The following is a 25,013-nucleotide window of genomic DNA, read 5'->3' as shown; positions in this document are numbered from 1 at the left end:
AGGATGGGTGACGTTTCGAGTCGGGACCCTTCTCCAGACCCTGTCTCTACCCAAAACATCACTCATCCTTTTTCTCCAGAGATGCTGCCTGACCCGCTGAGTTATTCCTGCACTTTGTGCCTACCTTCGGTATAAACCAGCATCTGCAGTTCCTTGCTACACATTATTAACCTATAAACCTGCATGTATTTGAGTGTGGGAGGAAATCGTAGCTCCCGGAGAAAATCAACACGTCACAGGGAGAACGTACAAGCTCCGTGCAGACAGCACCCGTAGTCAGGATTGAACCCGGGTCTCTTGCACTTTTGAGGCAGCAACTCAAAAGTTAAGGCTGCGCCAGCTTTAATTGGGGACGATTTTTGCACCAACGTTTGAAACGTCACCTATCCATGTTCTCCAGAAATGCTGCCTGACCCGCTGAGTTACTCCAGCACTCTGTGAAACGTCACCTATCCATGTTCTCCAGAGATGCTGCCTGACCCGCTGAGTTACTCCAGCTCTCTGTGACTATCTTTAGTATCATGCACAGCATGCACAGTTCCTTGTTATTATTCATCACTTGTTATATTACAGCACACAATAGAATCAAGTAAACCATACCTGCTCAGATCTAGTTTCGTTTCTGGGCCTTCACAGCTGACAGGACAGACATTTGTTCCATGTGATAGAATAGGATCCACTCTCAGAACCTGAAAAATAATTAAAAAGGATAATTTGTTAACAATCATTATGGGTTTCAATCATCAGACACATCCAATCTTAAGGATAGCGGAGTCAGGGGGTATGGGGAGAAGGCAGGAACGGGGTACTGATTGAGAATGATCAGCCATGATCACATTGAATGGCGGTGCGTACAGGCTCGAAGGGCTGAATGGCCTCCTCCTGCACCTATTGTCTATTGTCTAACGGCCTAAAACTCCTCCTGCAGTGATCCAGCTTCCTTACAGTGCAGGTGATACTAAATCATAAGAGGAAGAGTTAAGACGAATCACAGAGTCTTTTACCCAGAGTAGGGGAGTCTGGGTAAAAGACAGGGGTTTAAGGTGAGAGGGGCAAGATTTAACATGAACCCGAGGTACAGCTTATTCCACTCAGAGGGTGGTGGGTACATGGAACGAGCTGCCGGAGGAGGTGGTTGAGCAGACACTATAACGACATTCACAAGACACTTGAACGTGTACATGGATAAGGAAGGTTTAGAGGGATATGGGGCAAAGGCGAGCAAATTGGCTTAGCTTGGATGGGGCATGTGTGTCGGCACGGATGAGTTGGCCTGACGTTTCCTGGATATGTAACTCCACAGCAGAAATGTTCAAATCGCATACAATATGTGCCAACTGAAAAGGTTTGTATTTGCATTCCCTTTGAACAAGTAGTCTGCAGATAAACATCTACCTACTGGCTCTCTTCGTTGTACTGAAGTGGAAACAAAGGGCGGCATGACTGAACGATCAGCCATGATCACATTGAATGGCGGTGTGGGCCGAATGGCCTCCTCCTGTACCTATCGTCTATTGTTTATTGGCACAGTGGCACACACAGCTGGTAGAGCCACTGCCTTCACCATGCCAGAGACTGACCTCCGGTGCTGTCTGTGTGGAGTTTGTACATTCGTCCTGTGACTGCGTGGGTTTCTTCTGGTTTCCTTCTACATCACCAATGTGCCGGTTAGTAGGTAAGTTGGACTGTGTAATATTGCCCCTCGTGTGTACGGACTGGATGAGAATATGGGATAACATAGAACTAGTGGAAGAGGATGGTTGATGTGAACCTGTTTCCATGCTGCATCTATAAACCTCAAGAGTTATTGAGTCCCAATCACCATCAACGTCTTTACTTTAGTTTACTTTAGCACAGAAACAGGCCCTTCGGCCCACCGACTCCATGCCGACCAGCAATCACCCCATACACTAGCACTATCCTACACACTAGGAATAATTTACTAGTTTATTTTTAACCAAAGCCAATTAACCTACAAACCTGCACGTCTTTGGAGTGTGGGAGGAAACCGGAGCACCCGGAGAAAACCCACATGGTCACAGGGAGAACGTGCAGACTCCATACAGGCAGCACCCGTATGGTGGTAAGAATAGGAAGGCAGAGTATTATCTGAATGGTGTCAAGTTAGGAAAAGGGGACGTACAACGAGATCTGGGTGTCCTGGTGCATCAGTCACTGAAAGGAAGCATGCAGGTACAGCAGGCAGTGAAGAAAGCCAATGGAATGTTGGCCTTTATAACAAGAGGAGTTGAGTTTAGGAGCAAAGAGGTCCTTCTGCAGTTGTACAGGGCCCTAGTGAGACCGCACCTGGAGTACTGTGTGCAGTTTTAGTCTCCAAATTTGAGGAAGGATATTCTTGCTATTGAGGGCGTGCAGCGTAGGTTTACTAGGTTAATTCCCGGAATGGCGGGACTGTCATATGTTGAAAGTCTGGAGCGACTAAGCTTGTATACACTGGCATTTAGAAGGATGAGAGGAGATCTTATCGAAACGTATAAGATTAAGGGGTTGGACACGTTAGAGGCAGGAAACATGTTCCCAATGTTGGGGGAGTCCAGAACAAGGGGCCACAGTTTAAGAATAAGGGGTAGGCCATTTAGAACTGAGATGAGGAAAAACTTTTTCAATCAGAGAGTTGTGAATCTGTGGAATTCTCTGCCTCAGAAGGCAGTGGAGGCTAATTCTCTGAATGCATTCAAGAGAGTTAGATAGAGCTCTTAAGGACAGTGGAGTCAGGGGGTATGGGGAGAAGGCAGGAGCGGGGTACTGATTGAGAATGATCTGTCATGATCACATTGAATGGCGGTGCTGGCTAGAAGGGCCGAATGGCCTACTCCTGCACCTGTTGTCTATTGTCAGGATTGAACCCTGGTCTCTGGTGCTACGAGGCAGCAACTCTACCGCTGCGCCACCGTGCCGCCCCCTTCTGTTGAAGACCTTGTCAGGAGAATGCCAAGGCTCAACTTAATCCTCCCGGCCCTGTGGAATGGTGACGCTGGCCTTAGGTTTGCCGTAAGCACCAGGAAAATACAACCAACATCTGTTGCTGCACAGTCATGATCGTCACAGGAGTGTCCAATATCCTTGGCAATGGGTGTCAGATGGTTAGATACCCACACACAGGAGATATTTGTTTCATCTCTAGGTTTGGAATGGCTTGGACTTCCGCCAGTCTGTTTGAACAGAACTTGCCAAGTCAGCAATCACTCCTTAGTTTGAGTTTAGAGAATCAGCATTGAAACTCTACCTTCGGCCCACCAAGTCCATGCCAACCACCCATGGATGTGGGGAGGACGTTTCCACTAGTGGGAGCGTCTAGGACCAGAGGTCACAGCCACAGAATTAAAGGACATTCTTTTAGGAAGAAGATGAGGAGACATTTCTTTAGTCAGAGGGTGGTGAATCTGTGGAATTCTTTGCCACAGAAGGCTGCATAGGCAGTCAGTGGATTATATTCACAAAATGCTGGAGTAACTCAGTCTGAAGAAGGGTCTCGACCCGAAACGTCACCCATTCCTTCTCTCCTGAGATGCTGCCTGACCTGCTGAGTTACTCCAGCAATTTGTGAATAAATACCTTCGACTTGTACCAGCATCTGCAGTTATCGTCTTGTACTAGGCAGTCAGTGGGTATATTTAAGGCAGAGATGATCAGTACGGGTGTCAGGGGTTATGGGGAGAAGTCAGGAGAATGGGGTTAGGAGGGAGAGATAAATCAGCCATGATCTATGATGGGCCGAATGGCCTAATTCTTCTCCTATCACTTATGACACTGGTCCTATGTTATCACATTTGCTCAGCCACTGCCAATTCCACTAGGTTTGCTGACAACCCAACAATCTGAAAATTGAATTCTCCAATTTTAGATAACAGCTTAACATGTCAGGACCCTTCTTCAGTCCCGAAACGTCACCTATCCATGTTCTCCAGAGATGCTGCCTGACCCGCTGAGTTACTCCAGAACTCTGTGAAACGTCACCTATCCATGTTCTCCCCAGAGATGCTGCCTGACCCGCTGAGTTACTCCAGAACTCTGTGAAACGTCACCTATCCATGTTCTCCCCAGAGATGCTGCCTGACCCGCTGAGTTACTCCAGCACTTTGTGTCCTTTAGTGTAAGCCAGCAACTGCAGTTCCTAGTTTCTAAATTTTGTCTTCCAGGTCTTCTCAATTTAGTGTAGTTTAATTTAGTTTAGGGCGGCACGGTGGCACAGCGGTAGAGTTGCTGCCTTACAGTGAATGCAGCGCCGGAGACTCAGGTTCGATCCTGACTACGGGCGCCGTCTGTACGGAGTTTGTACGTTCTCCCCGTGACCTGCGTGGGTTTTCTCCGAGATCTTCGGTTTCCTCCCACACTCCAAAGACGTACAGGTTTGTGGGTTAATTGGCTGGGCAAATGTACAAATTGTCCCTAGTGGGTGTAGGATAGTGTTAGTGTGCGGGGATCGCTGGGCGGCGCAGACTCGGTAGGCCGAAGGGCCTGTTTCCGCGCTGCAACTCTAAATCTAAAAAAAACCCAGGGCCTTCAGGCCACTGAGTCCATGCCGACCATCGATCACCCTTTCACACTCGTTCTATCTTCTATCCCACTTTCTCATCCGTTCCCTGCACACAAGGGCCAATTTTACAGAGGGTCAATTAACCTACAAACCGGCACACCTTTGGGAAGTGGGAGGAAACCGGAGCACCCGGAGGAAACCCACGCGGTCACAGGGAGAACGTGCAAACTCCACATGCAGACAGCGGCAGAGGTCAGGATCGAACCTGGGTCTCCGGTGCAGTGTGTGGAAGCGGCTCTACCCACTGCACCACCGTGCCGTTTGAACCTCATATCCTGTACCAAGCGCTGACATTCCTGAGCAATCTCATTGCTGCTGCACCATGTTAATTATCTGATTTAATCAGAATATGCCCTTCCATCATAAAGATTAAGTAAATGTACTTTGCTAATGGAGTAACGATTTATCCTTGCTGTTTTCAAGTAAGTTGTTTGTTCTTGCTGTGTTGACAGAGATATGAATGGCTGCCTCCTTAGTTTGTACTAGGTGGTGTTGAGAAGTTTTAAATATGGACCGAATAAAGCTTGGCTTCTTATCGGTATTTAAATGTCAGCTTTGTTTAGGTTTTTTTTAAAAGTCTAGTTCGGTTTAGAGATAGAAACATAGAAACATAGAAAGTAGGTGCAGGAGTAGGCCATTCGGCCCTTCGAGCCTGCACCACCATTCAATATGATCATGGCTGATCATCCAACTCAGTATCCCGTACCTGCCTTCTCTCCATACCCCCTGATCCCTTTAGCCACAAGGGCCACATCTAACTCCCTCTTAAATATAGCCAATGAACTGGCCTCAACTACCTTCTGTGGCAGAGAATTCCACAGATTCACCACTCTCTGTGTGAAAAAAAACGTTCTCATCTCGGTCCTAAAAGACTTCCCCCTTATCCTTAAACTGTGACCCCTTGTTCTGGACTTCCCCAACATCGGGAACAATCTTCTTGCATCTAACCTGTCCAACCCCTTAAGAATTTTGTAAATTTCTATAAGATTCCCCCCTCAATCTTCTAAATTCCAGCGAGTACAAACCGAGTCTATCCAGTCTTTCTTCATATGAAAGTCCTGCCATCCCAGGAATCAATCTGGTGAACCTTCTCTGTACTCCCTCTATGGCAAGAATGTCTTTCCTCAGATTAGGAGACCAAAACTGTACGCAATACTCCACGTGTGGCCTCACCAATGCCCTGGCCCTTCGGCCCACCGAGTCCGCGCTGACCAGCAATACACAGACTAACACTATCCTACACACACCAGGGGCATTTTTACATTTGCACCAAGCCAATTAACCTACAAACCTGCACATCTTTGGAGTGTGGGAGGAAACTGAAGATCTCGGAGAAAACCCACGCAGGTCACGGGGAGAACGTACAAACTCCGTACAGACAGCGCCCGTTTTTGTGCTGAATTAGACCACTTTTTTAAAAAGAGTCCATTATCATTTCCAACCCGAAATGAATAATTTGGGATCTTTTTCAGTTGTCTTTAATTCAAGGGTTTTTGGAGAACTGTGATGATATTATAGATAACCCTTGTTATTAGGGACCATGGTTTGGAGGAGGGGGGTGGTAATCGTGTCCATAGTTGGCGATGGTCCATTATAATTGAGTAAGGGATTGGCTCTGACCACCTAGTGGTCACTCAAAAAAACTAACTCGGCCCCTTGTTCCCGACAATGTTGGATGTCCTGGTCACAACAGATATTGTCCGCTATAACTGAAATCCGTTATAAAGAGGTCCGTGATGATGACAATTTACTATGTTACATAGAACAGTACAGGCCTTCCGACAGGCCCTTGTGGCACACAATGCCCGAGCCGAACATGATGTTAAGTTAACTAAAGGTAGACGCAAAATGCTGGAGTAACTCAGCGGGACAAGCAGAGATAGGTAGATTCTTGATTAGTATGAGTGCCAGGGGTAATGGGGAGAAGGCAGGAGAATAGGGTTAGGAGGGAGAGATAGAACGGCATTGATTGAATGGCGTAGACTTGATGGGCCGAATGGCCTATTTCTGCTCCCTTTACTTTTGACCTTGTAAACTCTACCGCTGTGCCATGGGGCTGCCGTTTGCTGCCGTTCATTGTTGTCTTTTCTATTGTAGGTCTGTTCGGAGTTGTTTTATATTTTCAGGCTTAAATTTTGTGGTCTTCCTGGAGAGAAGGAATGGGTGATGTTTCGGGTCGAGACCCTTCTTCAGACTGAGAGTCGGGAGAGGAGGGAGACAGAGATAAGGAAGGGTAAGGTGTGATCTCGTCTGCCTGCATGTGATCCACATCGGGACAGGCAGCATCTCTGGGGAGGAGAAATGGGCTACGTTTCAGGTCAAGACCCTTGTTCAGACCTCTCTCCAGAGATTCCAGAGGAGGAATTTCTTCAGTCGGAGGGCAGTGAATCTGTGGAATTCTTTGCCACAGGAGGCTGTGGAGGCCACAAGTCAGTGGATATTTTTAAGACAGAGATAGATAGATTCTTGATTAGTGCGGGCGTCAGAGGTTAAGGGGAGAAGGCAGGAGAACGGGGATAGGAGAGGGAGAGATAGATCAGCCCTGGTTGAATGGCGGAGTAGACGATGGGCCGAATAGCCTAATTCTACTCCTATCACATGATCTTATGAACTCTGGAAGGCCAGAGGACGAGGGGAGACCTGCTGGAAGCAGACATAATAATGAGGCATAGATAGGGTAGGTTAGTTCAGAAGTTACTGCAGCAGCCTAATGCAGTAACTCAGGGGATGAGAGGAATATCAGAGGGACTATGTACAACCTTCTCTGCATTTGTGTTTCTTACTGTGCAAAATAATGAACAAGCAGTAATGGCTCACTGTGGTGAAATATTTATGATTAGAATCTGAGCAGAGCTCGTGGTGATACATTATCCTGGAATGTTAGTTATTAAAACATAAATACCAGCTGACTGCAGTCTGCAGAGATTCATGAACATGCATGACTTAAAGATCCACTCCTTTCCTTGGATAGTAAGTGCTGTTTTTCAAATGCCCACAACCAGACATGCAGCTGGTACATTTCCACCCAGTTTCATCCCCTCCTTTCCCTGTCCCAGTCAGGCAGAAGATACAGAAGGTTTAAAAGACACACCACCACGTTTAGGGTCAGCCTTTGGGGCGGCACGGTGGCGCAGCGGTAGAGTTGCCGCCCCTACAGTGCCAGACACCAGTGTTCAACGTTGACCACAGGTGCTGTCTGCGCGGAGATTGTGCGCTCTCCCTGGGACCACGTGGGTTTTCTCCAGGAGCTCCAGTTTCCTCCCACACTATGAGGCCGTGCAGGTCTGTAGGTTAATTGGCTTCGGTAAGTATTGTAAATTGTTCCTCGTGTGTAGGGTAGTGCTAGGGTGTGGGGTGATGGCTGGTCAGTGTGGACTTGGTGGGCCGAAGGGCCTGATTCCGCCCTCTGTCTCTAAACTAAAAGCTTCTTCCCCTCTGTTATCAGATTAATGAATGGTCCTCCCATAGGCTGGGCTCTGCTTGAGACGGTACGGAGGGCTGTTTGCAGGTTCCGATCTTCCATCCTACCTCATTGCAGATCTTGCACTTTTTCTACTGTAACTGTAATGCTGCAGTGTCTAATTCTGCACTCGGGTATTTTTTCCTTTGCATTACCTGTTGTACAAGTGTGTGGGTAGATGGTCTGAAGAAGGGTCTCGACCCAAAACGTCACTCATTCCTTCTCTCCAGAGATGCTGCCTGTCCCGCTGAGTTACTCTAGCATTTTGTGTCTATCTTCTGTTTAAACCAGCATCTGCAGTTCCTCCTCCTCATTAATAGCATTATTTGACGGCATAGTTTACAGATACTACATGGAAACAGGCCCTTCGAGTCCACGCTGACCATCGCTCACCCATTCACACTAGTTCCATGTTATCCCATTTTACCATCCACTCACGTGCACAGGATTTTCCAGAAGACAATTAACCTACAAACCCGCACGTCTTTGGGATGTGGGAGGAAACCGGAGCGCCCGGAGAGAACCCACACAGCTACAGGGGGAACGTGCAAACTCCACAAAGACAGTATCGGAAGGTAGGGATCGAAATGGGTCTCTGGCACTGTGAGGCAGCAGCTCCACCAGCTGTGTATCTCTGCAGCCCCGCGCCCCAGCAGCCCCGCGCCCCAGCATCTCCAGCAGCCCCGCGCCCCAGCAGCCCCGCGCCCCAGCAGCCCCGCGCCCCAGCAGCCCCGCGCCCCAGCAGCCCCGCGCCCCAGCAGCCCCGCGCCCCAGCATCCCCGCGCCCCAGCATCCCAGCATCCCCGCGCCCCAGCATCCCAGCATCCCCGCGCCCCAGCATCCCAGCATCCCCTCGCCCCAGCATCCCCGCGCCCCAGCATCCCAGCATCCCCGCGCCCCAGCAGCCCCGCGCCCCAGCATCCCAGCATCCCCACGCCCCAGCAGCCCCGCGCCCCAGCAGCCCCGCGCCCCAGCATCCCCGCGCCCCAGCAGCCCCGCGCCCCAGCAGCCCCGCGCCCCAGCAGCCCCGCGCCCCAGCAGCCCCGCGCCCCAGCAGCCCCGCGCCCCAGCAGCCCCGCGCCCCAGCAGCCGTGCGCCCCAGCATCCCAGCGCCCCAGCATCCCAGCATCCCCGCGCCCCAGCAGCCGCGCGCCCCAGCAGCCCCGCGCCCCAGCAGCCCCGCGCCCCAGCAGCCCCGCGCCCCAGCAGCCCCGCGCCCCAGCAGCCCCGCGCCCCAGCAGCCCCGCGCCCCAGCAGCCCCGCGCCCCAGCAGCCCCGCGCCCCAGCAGCCCCGCTGCCCCACGCCCCAGCATCCCAGCAGCCCCGCGCCCCAGCAGCCCCGCGCCCCAGCAGCCCCGCGCCCCAGCAGCCCCGCGCCCCAGCAACCCCGCACCCCAGCAGCCCCGCGCCCCAGCAGCCCCGTGCCCCAGCAGCCCCGTGCCCCAGCAGCCCCATGCCCCAGCATCCCAGTAGCCCCGTGCCCCAGCATCCCAGCAGCCCCGCGCCCCAGCAGCCCCGCGCCCCAGCAGCCCCGTGCCCCAGCATCCCAGCAGCCCCGTGCCCCAGCAGCCCCGCGCCCCAGCATCCCAGCAGCCCCGCGCTCCAGCATCCCAGCAGCCTCACACCCCAGCAGCCTCACACCCCAGCAGCCCCGCAACCCAGCAGCCCCAGAACCCCAGCATCCCAGCAGCCCCAGAATCCCAGCAGCCCCGCACCCCAGCATGGCCCGCACCTCAGTAGCCCCACATCCCAGCAGCCCCGCATTCCAGCAGCCCCGCACCTCCGTAGCCCCACATCCCATCAGCCCCGCATCCCAGCAGCCCCGCATCCCAGCAGCCCCGCACCCCTGCATCCCAGCAGATATAACAATATGCATGCAGCTAGACATACACTTGCAGGCAGCACCCCATGCATTCAAATCCGAGACAGCGTTCACGATGGTTGTGGTCATATATTCTCTTCAAATCTCTGCTTTTTTCCCCCATTTTATATCGTCCATACTTTTTTTAAAAACCTTCCAAAATAAATTCCTTACAATAACTTTTTTGAACAGATTATATTGGAAATGCAAGACTAATAATCGCTCCCAGCAGGAAAAGTTGCATAAGAATCCATTTCTAAACCTGTCAAACTAATAACTCGTGGTAAAGTACCCACTTTTTCTGACGAGGAAGAAATATAATTAAAGATATGGAAATCCATTGCATGCCAAATCTCTGTTTGGACTGGGATCGACAGATTCCAAAAGGTCTCATTACTCCATTCCAATTTATTTTTAAATCGGGCAGCCGTTTAAAAGATGTTTTTTTTGATGAGTGCAGTATTTAAAAAGCTCAAATGGAATAGTGAAGACTTGGAACGACAGACCTAAACAGACATAGATTGAGACTTCACTCAACCAACCATGCATTTAGAAAACATTCATCTCTTCCAAAGTTGAGCTGCTGGACTACTTAATTAGAAGCAAAACTCTTCAGACTTTGTAAGTGCAGAGTCGCACAGTGTGGAAACAGGCCCATCTGACCAACTTGCCCACACCGGCCAACATGTCCCAACTACACTAGTCCCACCTGCCTCAAGGACAAGTCTCACCCCGGTCACTCCCTTTTCTCCCCTCTCCCACAAGACAAGAGGTACAGACATTTGAAACCACAAACCTCCAGATTCAGAGACAATTTCTTCCCAGCTGTTATCACGCAAATGAACCATCCTCTCCTGGCCTCCCATCTACCTCATTAGAGACCTACGAAATAACTTTTATCTGACTTTATTCTGCACTAAATGGTGTACCCTTCATTCTGTATAAAGAGTCAGAGTGATACAGCGTGGAAACAGGCCCTTCCACCCAACATGTCCCAGCTACACTAGTCCCACCTGCCTGCGTTTGGTCCATATCCCTTCAAACCTGTCCTATCCATGTACCTGCCTAACTGTTTCTTAAACGATGGGATAGTCCCAGCCTCAACTACCTCCTCTGGCAGCTTGTTCCATACACCCACCAGCCTATGTGTGAAAAAGTTACCCCTCAGATTCCTATTAAATCTTTTCCCCTTCACCTTAAACCTATGTCCTCTGGTCCTCGATTCCCTGACTCTGGGCAAGAGACTCTGTGTCTCTTGTACACTGTGGACGTTTTGATTGTAATCAAGTGGAGTCTTTTCGCTGACTGGATAAGCAGGCAACAAAAGCTTTTCACCATACCTCAGCACATGTGACATTAATAAACAAATCTAAAGTGAATCGAACATTTTAACTTATCAATACTTAATGATAGGAAAATCGGAAGGAGAGGGGGCCTGGGTTTCTGAGTGCAGATCAGTGAACATAAAGTGAGGGCTCCATACTGAACTGTCAGACAACAAATAGATGAGAGAATGAGGAATTGAATGGAAAATTCATCGCAACGTTTAAGTAACATTTAGACAGGTACATGGATAGGACGGGTTTACAACGCACCTAACATACCTAATTGAAATGTACAGAATAGCGAAAGGCTTGGATAGAGTGGATGTGGAGACGATGTTTCCACTAGTGGGAGAGTCCACGACCAGAGGTCATAGCCTCAGAATTAAAGGATGTTCCTTTCGGAAGGACACAAAATGCTGGAGTAACTCAGCAGGTCAGGCAGCATCTCGGGAGAGAAGGAATGGGTGACGTTTCGGGTCGAGACCCTTCTTCAGATTCCTACACATTCCTTTAGGAGAAATTTCTTTAGTCAGAGGGCGGTGAATCTGTGGAATTCATTGCCACAGTAGGCTGTGGAGGTCAAGTAAATGGATATTTCTTAAAGCTGAGATAGGTAGTTTCTTGATTGGTACGGGTGTCAGGGGTTATGTGGAGAGGAGGGAGAAGGCAGGAGAATGGGGTGAGGAGGGAGAGATAGATCAGCCATGATCGAATGGCATAGTAGACTTGATGGGCCGAATGGCCTAATTCTGCTCCGAGCACTTATGACCTTATGTGAACGATATGGGCAGGTGGGACTAGTGTAGATGGGGCATGTTGGTTCGTGTGGGCAAGTTGGGCTGAAGGGCCTGTTTCCACACTGTATGGCTCCAGAAAGAGTTCAACAGGCTGACTACATGGGTAAACCTAAAGTGTGACTTAACAAACCCGAAGCAAACGTGAGGTGTGCTGTATGATTTTGCCGGGTTGTATACAGAGCAAAGCATCACACTGCACATAGGTACATATGACAATAATGATTCTAATAATAATTATATAATAATAATAATGAAGAAAGATTCTAAGGGGAGTAAGAGGCAACCGTGGCTGACAAGGGAAGTTAGGGATGGAATAAAACTAAAAGAAAAGATGTATAACACAGCAAAGAGTAGCCGGAAGCCAGAGGATTGGGAAACCTTCATCGGACAACAGAAGGTAACAAAACGGGCAATACGGGCTGAAAAGATGAAGTACGAGGGGAAGCTGGCCAAGAATATAAAGAAGGACAGCAAAAGCTTCTTTAGGTATGTTGAAAGAAAAAGATTAGTAAAGACAAATGTGGGTCCCTTGAAGGCAGACACGGGTGAAATTATTACAGAAACATAGAAGTGTAAGAAAATAACTGCAGATGCTGGTACAAATTTATGGTATTTATTCACAAAATGCTGGAGATAACTTTAGATAGTTCCTCTGTCCCTCCCTTCCCCTCCCTTCCCCTCCCTTCCCCTCCCTTCCCCTCCCTTCCCCTCCCTTCCCCTCCCTTCCCCTCCCTTCCCCTCCCTTCCCCTCCCTTCCCCTCCCTTCCCCTCCCTTCCCCTCCCTTCCCCTCCCTTCCCCTCCCTTCCCCTTCCCCTTCCCAGATCTCCCTCTATCTTCCTGTCTCCACCTATATCCTTCCTTTGTCCCGCCCCCCTGACATCAGTCTGAAGAAGGGTCTCGACCCGAAACGTCACCCATTCCTTCTCTTTGGAGATGCTGCCTGACCTGCTGAGTTACTGCAGCATTGTGTGAATAAATAGAAACATCGAAAATAGGTGCAGGAGGAGGCCATTCGGCCCTTCGAGCCAGCACCGACATTTATTGTGATCATGGCTGATCGTCCTCAATCAATAACCCGTGCCTGCCTTCTCCCCATATCTCTTGATTCCACTAGCCCCTAGAGCTCTATCTAACTCTCTCTTAAATCCATCCAGTGATTTGGCCTCCACTGCCCTCCGTGGCAGAGAATTCCACAAATTCACAACTCTCTGGGTGAATTTTTTTTCTCACCTCAGTTTTAAATGGCCTCCCCTTTATTCTAAGACTGTGGCCCCTGGTTCTGGACTCCCCCAACATTGGGAACATTTTTCCTGCATCTAGCATTTCCAGTCCTTTTACAATTTTATATGTTTCTATGCGATTCCCTCTCATCCTTCTAAACTCCAGTGAATACAAGCCCAGTCTTTTCAATCTTTCCTCATATGTCAGTCCCACCATCCCAGGAATCAATCTCGTGAACCTACGCTGCACTGCCTCAATTACAAGGATGTCCTTCCTCAAATTAGGAGACCAAAACCATACACAATACTCCAGATGTGGTCTTACCAGGGCCCTATACAACTGCAGAAGAACCTCTTTACTCCTATACTGAAATCCTCTTGTTATGAAGGCCAACATTCCATTAGCTTTCTTCACTGCTGTACCTGCACGCCAACTTTCAGTGACTGGTGTACAAGGACATCCAGGTCTCACTGCACCTCCCCCTTACCTAACCTAACTCCATTGAGATAATAATCTGCCTCCTTGTTTTTGCCGCCAAAGTGGACAACCTCACATTTATCTATATTATACTGCATCTGCCACGCATCTGCCCACTCACTCAACCTGTCCAGGTCACCCTGCAACCTCCTAACATCCTCTTCACAGTTTACACTGCCACCCAGCTTTGTGTCATCCGCAAACTTGCTAGTGTTACTTCTAATTCCCTCTTCCAAATCATTAATATATATGGTAAACAGTTGCGGCCCCAACACCGAGCCTTGCGGCACTCCACTCGCCACTGCCTGCCATTCTGAAAAGGACCCGTTTACTCCTACCCTTTGTTTGCTGTCTGCTTATGGGGAACAAGAAAATGGCAGAAGAGTTGAACATGTACTTTGGATCTGTCTTCGCTAAGGAAGACACAAACAATCTCCCAGATGTACTGGAGGACAGAGGATCTAGGGAGTCAGAAGAACTGAAAGAAATTTGCATTAGGCGAGAAATAGTATTGGGTAGACTGATGGGACTGAAGGTTGATAAATCCCCAGGGCCTGACGGTCTGCACCCCAGGGTACTCAGGGAGGTGGCTCTATAATTAGTGGATGCATTGGTGATCATTTTCCAATGTTCAATAGATTCAGGATCAGTTCCTGTGGTTTGGAGGATAGCTAATGTTATCCCACTTTTCAAGAAAGGAGCGAGAGAGAAAACGGGGAATTACAGACCAGTTAGCCTGACATCGGTGGTGGGGAAGATGCTGGAGTCAATTATTAAAGAGGTAATAACGGTGCATTTGGATAGCAGTAAAAGGATTGGTCCAAGTCAGCATGGATTTATGAAAGGGAAATCATGCTTGAATAATCTTTTGGAATTTTGTGAGGATGTGACAAGTAAAATGGATGAAAGGGAGCCAGTGGATGTAGTGTATCTAGACTTTCAGAAAGCCTTTGATAAGGTCCCACACGGGAGATTGGTGAGCAAAATTAGGGCACATGGTATTAAGGGTAGGGTGTTGACATGGATGGAGAATAGGTTGGCAGACAGGAAGCAAAGAGAAGGAGTAAACGGGTCCTTTTCAGAATGGCAGGCAGTGGCGAGTGGAATGCCGCAAGGCTCGGTGTTGGGGCCGCAACTGTTTGCAATATATAATTAATGATTTGGATGAAGGAATTAGATGTAACACTAGCAAGTTTGCGGATGACACAAAGCTGGGTGGCGGTGTAAACAGCGAAGGGGATGTTGGGAGGTTGCAGGGTGACTTGGACAGATTGAGTGAGTGGGCAGATGCGTGGCAGATGCAGTATAATGTTGATAAATGTGAGGTTATCCACTTTGGCGGCAAAAACAAGAAGGCAGTTTATTATCTCAATGATGTCAGATTAGGTAAAGGGGAAGTGCAACGAGACTTGGGTGTCCTTGTACACCAGTCACTGAAAGTTGGCGTGCAGGTACAGCAGGCAGTGAAGAAAGCTAATGGCATGTTGGCCTTCATAACGAGAGGATTTCAGTACAGGAGCAAAGAGGTTCTTCTGCAGTTGTACAGGGCCCTGGTAAGACCAGATCCGGAGTATTGTGTGCAGTTTTGGTCTCCTAATTTGAGGAAGGACATCCTTGCTATTGAGGCAGTGCAGCGTAGGTTCACGAGGTTAATCCCCAGGATGGCGGGACTGTCATACGAGGAAAAATTGGAAAGACTGGGCTTGTATTCACTGGAGTTTAGAAGGATGAGAGGAGATCTTATAGAGACGTATAAAATTATAAAAGGACTGGACAAGCCAGATGCAGGAAATATGTTTCCAATGTTGGGGGAGTCCAGAACCAGGGGCCACAGTCTTAGAATAAAGGGGAGGCCATTTAAAACTGAGGTGAGAAGAAGCTTTTTCACCCAGAGAGTTGTGAATTTGTGAAATTCTCTGCCACAGAGGGCAGTGGAGGCCAATTCACTGGATGAATTTAAAAGAGAGTTAGATAGAGCTCTAGGGGCTAGTGGAATCAAGAAATATGGGGAGAACGCAGGCACGGGTTACTGATTGTGGATGATCAGCCATGATCACAATGAATGGCAGTGCTGGCTCGAAGGGCCGAATGGCCTCCTCCTGCACCTATTTTGTATGTTTCTATGTAATAAAGTATCATTAAATCGTTGAACCAATGAGTGGTACCATCAATCGAGAACCTCGATCATGTACTGGTCTGCCAAGGCCTGCTGGATCTCCCGGTTGCTAATCATTTCAACTCCCATTCCCATTTTGACTTTTCTGTCTTGGGCCTCCTCCATTGTCAGAGTGAGGCCCCACACAAACTGGAGGAACAGCACCTCATATTCCACTTGGGTAGCTTACACCTCAATGGTGTTAGAAATGGTGCAAAATCTCCAATTTTAAGGAATATCTTCCCCTTCCGCCCACCCACCTCTTTCACCATCTCATTCCTCATCCCCTTTCATCGCTATCACTCACTCTGGTTTGACATTTCACTTCTCTCCTCTCCCGACACCTTTTTGTCGCCTATTCATCTCTCGCCTTTGTCCACCCATCTGCCAACCAACCCTTCCCCCCCCCCCCTCACTTGTATCCACCTTGCCCGGCTCTGTTCCACCTCCACAGTGGTGCAGCGGTAGAGTTGCTGCCTCACGGCGCCAGAGACCCGGGTTCGATCCTGACCTTGTGTGCTGTCCGGACAGAGTTTGTACCTTCTCCCCGTGACCACGTGGGTTTTCTCCGGGTGCTCCGGTTTCCTCCCACACTCCAAAGACGTACAGGTCTGTGGGTTAATAGGCCTCAGTAAAATTGCCCCTAATGTGTTACATAGAACTAGTGATCAAAGGTTGGAATGAACTCAGTGGGCCGAAAGGTCTGTTTCAATACTTCCTCTCCAAATAAAAACTCTGTTAGCTTTCTCCCCCCTCCCCCCTAAAATCAGTCTTGTGAAGGGTCCCAGACTCTAAACGTCTCCAGACCATTCCCCCACAGTTACTACCTGACTGACTGAGTTCCTCCAGCACTTTGTGTTTTACCTCTCAGTTCGTAACTTGACTCCAAATAACACAGTAACCTATTTCAAACCAATTCATTGACAGTGGCCCCTTAGCAGTTTGCTTAACATGAAATGCGGACAACGGCCTTAGTGTTCAGTTTATGATTTATTCATATCTTCCACTAAATCATGTTTGTTACCATGATATATATAACTGGACATTTTTAGATCGCTGAAATGCAACCAGAGTTTTAACCATTCATGTCCATACCCACACATGTCAGTTGAAGTAGTTTAGATTACCGACTGGTTAGCACACAACAACTAGTTAACAGACAACAAAAGCTTTTCACTGTACCTCAGTGCGGGTACGTGACAATAAACCAAACTGAAACTGAAATGAATCAAAAAGCACATGTCGAAACAGGGAACTGCAGATGCTGGTTTACCAAAAAAGACACAAAGTGCTGGAGAAACTCAGGCAGCATCTCTGGATAACATGAAGTTTTGGGAAGACTACTTAATATGTCTCTTGAAAGTGAACAGTTAAACCTCTTGGCCTATTTCAAGGATTTAACATCGTGTTGTGACAGACAGCATTGTAACAAACATGTTTCTGAGCCTCTTTCCAGGCATAACTTTTGAAAATATTCTAATTTTACTTTTGAAAAGCCTCTATTCAGGCTGCAAATAACAAAGGAAAACAAGTTTGCCTTGTGATTTCGCCCATGGTGCTTTAAGAAAAGTCATGTCTTTTCAGAGCTCTATCTTCAATAGACTATAAACGGGCTTGCCCCCCCCTATATCAAAAATCTTCTAACCCACCACTCTATCTCCAGGTCCCTCAGGTCGGCCGACTTGGGGCTACTCACTATCCCGCGGTCTAGGCTTAAGCTCAGGGGTGACCGCGCTTTTGTGGTTGCAGCTCCTTGACTGTGGAACAGCATCCCTCTCCCCATCAGAACTGCCCCCTCCATCGACTCCTTTAAGTCCAGGCTCAAAACCTATTTCTACTCCCTAGCGTTTGAGGCCCTCTGAGGGGGGGCACTGTGAACTGTTTATGTATGTGCTGTTATGTTTGTGTGCCATTGTATGTTCGTTCTTAGTACCTGAACTGATGTACAGCACTTTGGTCAACGTGGGTTGTTTTTAAATGTGCTATACAAATAAAATTGACTTGAATTGACTATATACTGGCTTCACGATTCCTACATCTGAAACAAGAGAATGATTTCAGAATATCTCAGCTAACACCGGAAAATTCATCCCAGCAGCTTTCTCAGTTGATTGATTGAAAGATACAGCTTGGAAACAGGCCCTTCGGCCAACAATCGATCACCCGTTCACACTAGTTCGAAGTTATCGCACTTTTCACATCCACTCCCAACAAACACACTAGGGGCAATTTACAGAGGGTCCATTAATCGACAAGACCACACGTCTTTGGGTTGTGGGAGGAAACTGGAGCACCCAGAGGAAACCCACGTGGTCACAGGGAGAACATGCAAACTCCACACGACCAGCACCCAAGGTTAGGATCAAACCCGGGTCTCGGGCCCTGTGAAGCAGCAGTTCTACCAGCTGCACCAACAGCTTTTAAAAGTTATATTCTAACATGCGTACAATGTGTAGACAGAGGAATTAATGCTCTTTGAAAAACAAAATAGATCTTGCCTTAAATAATTACTCTATCCTACACAATAAGGACAACCTACAATTTTTTACCGAGGCCAATTAATCTACAAACTGTATATCTTTGGGTGGGTTTTCCCCGGGTGCTCCGGTTTCATAGAAACATAGAAAATAGGTGCAGGAGGAGGCCATTTGGCCCTTCGAGCCAGCACCGCCATTCATTATCATCATCCACAATCAGTAACCTGTACCCAGCTTCTCCCCATACCCCTTGATTCCACTAGCCCCCCACTAGTCTCCTCCAATAATCTAAAAATGTGTGGCTTTGAAGGTCAACGGTTTCTGTAAACTGCCCCTGGTGTGTGGGATACAACTAGTGTGACCGGGTGATCGCTGGTCGGCACGGACTCAATGGGCCGAAGGGCCTGTTTCCGCGCTGTATCTCTAAACTAAAACAAGATCAGGGACAGGGAGGTACATTCCTTGCAAACTAAACTATTGAAGCACACAAATCCATGGCACATAAGCCGCTCAAAAGGAGAGTACATGCCTCGACTCGAGAGCATGCATTTGTATCAAAACAGCAGGCACCATTGAACGTCCATTTCACCCGCAGTCACAGATCAATGTGATAAATATTTTCATTGCTGATAATCAGAATGTATATTAACAAATTGACCGTCGCACACATCGTTTGAAACAGAATTGACAGCCGGAGGTAATATTTATGTTTTCAATTACTTCATACAAATGCAGCATAATCACCAAATGAGATCCATGATTTAAAGATGGAGAGATTGATGGCATTTATTTGCGTCTGCGTTAATCGTCAGTGATGTAAGGTCTACTTCTCTGACGCTGTCTGCTCCATATTACTACCATCGTGTCGGCCTGAAAATCCACACTGATTGCAATAAAATCCATGTACACCTCTTCCCCCCCCACTCCTCCACCCCCACCCCAGAGCGGAAATGTCAAAGACTAGAGGGCATGGGTGTAAGATAAATGGGGCAAGGTTTGAAAGGACGTGTGCGGGGAAAGTATTTACATACACACGCGCAGACGCACACGGACACAGAGAGACACACAGAGAGGGACACACAGAGAGGGACACACACACAGGCACACACAGGCAGGCACACACACAGGCAGGCACACACAGGCAGGCACACACAGGCAGGCACACACAGGCAGACACACACAGGCAGACACACACAGGCAGACACACACAGGCAGACACACACACAGGCAGACACACACAGTCAGGCACACACACAGTCAGGCACACACACAGTCAGGCACACACACAGTCAGGCACACACAGGCAGACACACACAGGCAGACACACACAGGCAGACACACACAGGCAGACACACACAGGCAGACACACACAGGCAGACACACACACAGGCAGGCACACACAGGCAGGCACACACAGGCAGGCACACACAGGCAGGCACACACAGGCAGGCACACACACAGTCAGGCACACACACAGTCAGGCACACACAGGCAGACACACACACAGGCAGACACACACAGGCAGACACACACACAGGCAGACACACACACAGGCAGGCAGACACACACACAGGCAGGCACACACACAGGCAGGCACACACACAGGCAGGCACACACACAGGCAGGCACACACACAGTCAGACACACACACAGTCAGACACACACACAGTCAGACACACACAGGCAGACACACACAGGCAGACACACACACAGGCAGACACACACACAGGCAGACACACACACAGGCAGACACACACAGGCAGACACACACAGGCAGACACACACAGGCAGACACACACAGGCAGACACACACAGGCAGACACACACAGGCAGACACACACAGGCAGACACACACAGGCAGACACACACAGGCAGACACACACAGGCAGACACACACACAGGCAGGCACACACACAGTCAGACACACACAGGCAGACACACACAGGCAGACACACACAGGCAGACACACACAGGAAGACACACACAGGAAGACACACGCAGGCAGACACACGCAGGCAGACACACGCAGGCCGACACACGCAGGCAGACACACGCAGGCAGACACAGGCAGGCACACACAGGCAGGCACACACAGGCAGGCACACACAGGCAGGCACACACAGGCAGGCACACACAGGCAGACACACACAGGCAGACACACACAGGCAGACACACACAGGCAGACACACACAGGCAGACAGAAAGACAGTCAGACAGAAAGACAGTCAGACAGACACAGTCAGACAGAAAGACAGTCAGACAGAAAGACAGTCAGACAGAAAGACAGTCAGACAGAAAGACAGTCAGACAGAAAGACAGTCAGACAGAAAGACAGTCAGACGGAAAGACAGTCAGACAGAAAGACAGTCAGACAGACACAGGCACACACACTGGCGGGTGGTGGTGGTGGAGGCAGATACGATAGTGGTGTTTAAGAGGCTTTTGGATAGGCACATGGATATGCAGGGAATGGAGTGACAAGGATCACGTGCAGGCAGACGAGATTAGTTTAACAGCACCGTGGTAGGGATAGTATGTGCTGAAGGGCCTCTCCCTGTTATAATCTTTTATGTATATTCTATGTGTAGGAAGGAACTGCAGATGCTGATTTAAACCCTGACAGACACAAAAAGCTGGAGTAACTTAGAAGCTGTCTAACAGGCAGCTTCTCTGGGGAAAAGTAATAGATGACATTTGGGGTCGAGACCCTTCTTCATACTGAGAGTCGGGGGGGGGGGAGGGGGGAGTCATGTACATTCTTTGTTTGTGTCGGGATTCATTCAAAAAATCATGAAAGCTCTGGCTGGCCAAATCTAGACATTATTTTCTTCATGGGTATTACTCTATGACATGTTTCTGTTTTGAAATTACTTTAGTCAAAAAGGCCATTCAGCCCATCGAGCCTTGTCAACCGCAATTAATCTACTTCCAAGAAAGTCTCGTCGAGTATCCACGCATTCACCTCTCGACAGCCAACGATGTAGTCGTTCCTGCGACCCTCTATTGCAATGAAAAACAAACTCATTTCCATCCCACACTCCTCCCCGTTATAATTTCCATCCCGACTATTCCAGCCGGGGAAAGAGTTTCAAATTTAGTTATTTTTGTCAAAAGTCATTATTCTGAACAAATCTGGGCACAGCTGACGGAAGTATAGAAGATTATGAGGGGTGTCATTGGAATGCGCTGTCAGGGATGGTTGTCGGTGGCACAGCGGTAGAGTTGCTGCCTCACAGCGCCGGAAACCAGAGTTCGATCCTGACTACGGGCGCCGTCTGTACGGAGTTTGTACGTTCTCCCCGTGACCTGCGTGGGTTTTCTCCGAGATCTTCGGTTTCCTCCCACACTCCAAAGACGTACAGATTTGTAGGTTAATTGACTGGGTAAATGTAAAAACTGTCCCTAGTGATAGGATAGTGTTAATGTGCGGGGATCGCTGGGCGGTGCGGACCTGGTGGGCCGAAGGGCCTGATTCAATAGTCAACAGTCAATCTGCGCTGTATCTCTAAATCTAACAAATCTAAACACTAGTAGGCACAGACACAGCGGTCCACAGGGCCTGTTTCCGCCATGCGTCTCTGCGGCCTTAAGGCCGATAGTCTAAAGATAGGGTACACACTCAGAACTTTGTAACCCTCAAAGGTGGAAGTGTCAAAGACTACCCTTTAACATGCTTTAACATGAGAGGGGGGCAAAATGTACAGAGGATATGATATGCAGGGCAATTTATTGTATTTTTTTTATATTTACACAGTGTAGTGGGGCCCCGGAACGTGCTGCCAGGGGTGATGGTGGAGGCAGAATGATACAGGCATCTAAGAGGCTTTGAGGTAGCCATATGCAGGGAGTGGTGGGATATGGATCACACGCAGGCAGAGGAGAATACTTTAATGGGGCCACATTCAGCTGGGTCATTGGAGGCAGTTATGCCTGTTGTACTCCTCAATGCAATTTTGTTAGCACCTCAGCTCTCTGGTCTCTCCACACAAGAGCAGCCTTTCAACCTAGACAAGTCTAACACAGCCAGGGCCTACATAATGAACGGTAGGGCTCTGGGGAGTGTTGTAAAGCAGAGGGATCTGGGAGTACAGGTGCATGGTTCCTTGAAGGTCGAGTCGCAGGTAGATAGGCTTTGGTGCATTGGCCTTCATCTGTCAGGGTATTGAGTACAGAAGCTGGAAGGTCATGTTGCAGTTAAACAAGATGTTGGTGAGGCTGCATTGAGAGTATTGTGTTCAGTTCTGGGCACCATGATGTTGTCAAACTGTAAAGGGTGCAGAGAAGATTCAATAGACAATAGACAATAGGTGCAGGAGGAGGCCATTCAGCCCTTCGAGCCAGCACCGCCATTCAATGCAATCATGGCTGATCACTCTCAATCAGTACCCCGTTCCTGCCTTCTCCCCATACCCCCTCACTCCGCTATCCTTAAGAGCTCTATCCAGCTCTCTCTTGAAAGCATCCAACGAACTGGCCTCCACTGCCTTCTGAGGCAGAGAATTCCACACCTTCACCACTCTCTGACTGAAAAAGTTCTTCCTCATCTCCGTTCTAAATGGCCTACCCCTTATTCTTAAACTGTGTCCCCTTGTTCTGGACTCCCCCAACATTGGGAACATGTTTCCTGCCTCTAATGTGTCCAATCCCCTAATTATCTTATATGTTTCAATAAGATCACCCCTCATCCTTCTAAATTATATACAAGCCTAAATGCTCCAGCCTTTCAACATACGACAGTCCCGCCATTCCGGGAATTAACCTAGTGAACCTACGCTGCACGCCCTCAATAGCAAGAATATCCTTCCTCAAATTTGGAGACCAAAACTGCACACAGTACTCCAGGTGCGGTCTCACCAGGGCCCGGTACAACTGTAGAAGGACCTCTTTGCTCCTATACTCAACTCCTCTTGTTATGAAGGCCAACATTCCATTGGCTTTCTTCACTGCCTGCTGTACCTGCATGCTTCCTTTCAGTGACAGATGCACTAGGACACCCAGATCTCGTTGAACATCCCCTCTTCCTAACTTGACACCATTCAGATAATAATCTGCCTTTCTATTCTTACTTCCAAAGTGAATAACCTCACACTTATCTACATTAAACTGCATCTGCCATGTATCCGCCCACTCACACAACCTGTCCAAGTCACCCTGCAGCCTTATTGCATCTTCCTCACAATTCACACTACCCCCCCAGTTTAGTATCATCTGCAAATTTGCTAATGGTACTTTTAATCCCTTCATCTAAGTCATTAATGTATATCGTAAATAGCTGGGGTCCCAGCACCGAACCTTGGTACCCCACTGGTCACTGCCTGCCATTCCGAAAGGGACCCATTCACGAGGATGTTGCCAGGACCCGAAGGACTGAGCTATAGGGAGAGGTTGAGCAGGCTAGGAAACTATTCCCTGGAGCACAGGAGGATGAGGTGATCTTATAGAGTGTACAAAATCATGAGGGGAATAGATCGGGTAGATGCATAGTATATGAAAATAACTGCAGATGCTGGTACAAATCGAAGGTATTTATTCACAAAATGCTGGAGTAACTCAGCAGGTCAGGCAGCATCTCGGGAGAGAAGGGATGGGTGACGTTTCGGGTCGAGACCCTTCTTCAGACTGAAGCGATCGCCGAGGTTGCAGGGTTTGTATGTTCATTGGCTCGGGTGTAAATGCAAACTGGCCCCAGTGTGTGTAGAGTGGTGTTAGTGTGCGGGGATCGTTGGTCAGTGCGGACGCGGTGGGCCGAAGGGCCTGTTTTCACGCTGTATCTCTGAACTAAACTAAGGTATTTATTTCACGAAATGCTGGAGTAACTCAGCAGGTCAGGCAGCATCTCAGGAGAGAAGGGAATGGGCGATGTTTCGGGTCGAGACCCTTCTTCAGACTGAAGAAGGGTCTCGACCCAAAACGTCACCCATTCCTTCTCTCGCGAGATGCTGTCTGACCCGCTGAGTTATTCCAGCATTTCGTGAAATAAATACCTTCGATTTGCACCAGCATCTGCAGTTATTTTCTTACTCTAAACTAAATCGCTGATATCACTTTGCGATTGAGCTGAGCACATATTTTCTTCTGTGAATAAGGGATGGAAATCTTAGACGCCATTAGTAAGTAAACCCAAGCAGAACTGCGCCTGGCCACCCCTGATGGAGGACAGGTCTTCACAGGCACCTCTCCACTGCAGGTCTCAACAACATGCGGCTTCAGAAAGTGCAACTAAAACCAACAATTACCCGCCTCAGCTGCAGTATCCCAGCTCGTGTTGACTGCAGTCGAGAGGAAATAATTAAATAACAGTCTCCTACAGTTCTAGTCTAGTTTTAGTTTGGAGAAACAGCGCAGACACAGGCCCTTCGGCCCACCAGCGATCCTCGCACATGAACGCTATCCTACACGCTCCAAGGACAATTGTACAATTTACATTTATACCAAGCCAATTAACCTATAAACCTGTGCACGTCTTTGGAGTGTGGGAGGAAACCGAAGATCTCGGAGAAAACCCATGCAGGTCACGGGGAGAATGTACAAACTCCGTACAGACAGCACCCCTAGTTGGGATCGAACACGGGTCTCTGGTGCTGGAGGGCTGTAGCTCTACCACTGCGCCACCGTGCCGCCCTATTCTAATCCAAGACCTAAAGGAACAGGTCACCGCGACTTGTGCTGGTATCCTTCACA

General features: G+C 48.8%; 1 protein-coding gene across 1 annotated transcript in view; it reads right to left on the bottom strand.

Moving 5' to 3' along the window:
- Window positions 1–25,013, bottom strand: part of acbd6 (acyl-CoA binding domain containing 6) — a 404,357-nt gene that overhangs the window by 352,218 nt on the left and 27,126 nt on the right. Inside the window, exon 2 of the mRNA XM_078407810.1 lies at window positions 601–689. The gene's annotated coding sequence lies outside the window, so the exon portion shown is untranslated. The remainder of the gene's footprint in view (window positions 1–600; window positions 690–25,013) is intronic.

This window comes from Rhinoraja longicauda, chromosome 11 (assembly GCF_053455715.1).
Source record: "Rhinoraja longicauda isolate Sanriku21f chromosome 11, sRhiLon1.1, whole genome shotgun sequence".
NCBI classification, from domain to species: domain Eukaryota; kingdom Metazoa; phylum Chordata; class Chondrichthyes; order Rajiformes; family Arhynchobatidae; genus Rhinoraja; species Rhinoraja longicauda.
This window is presented reverse-complemented; position numbering and strand designations above follow the sequence as displayed.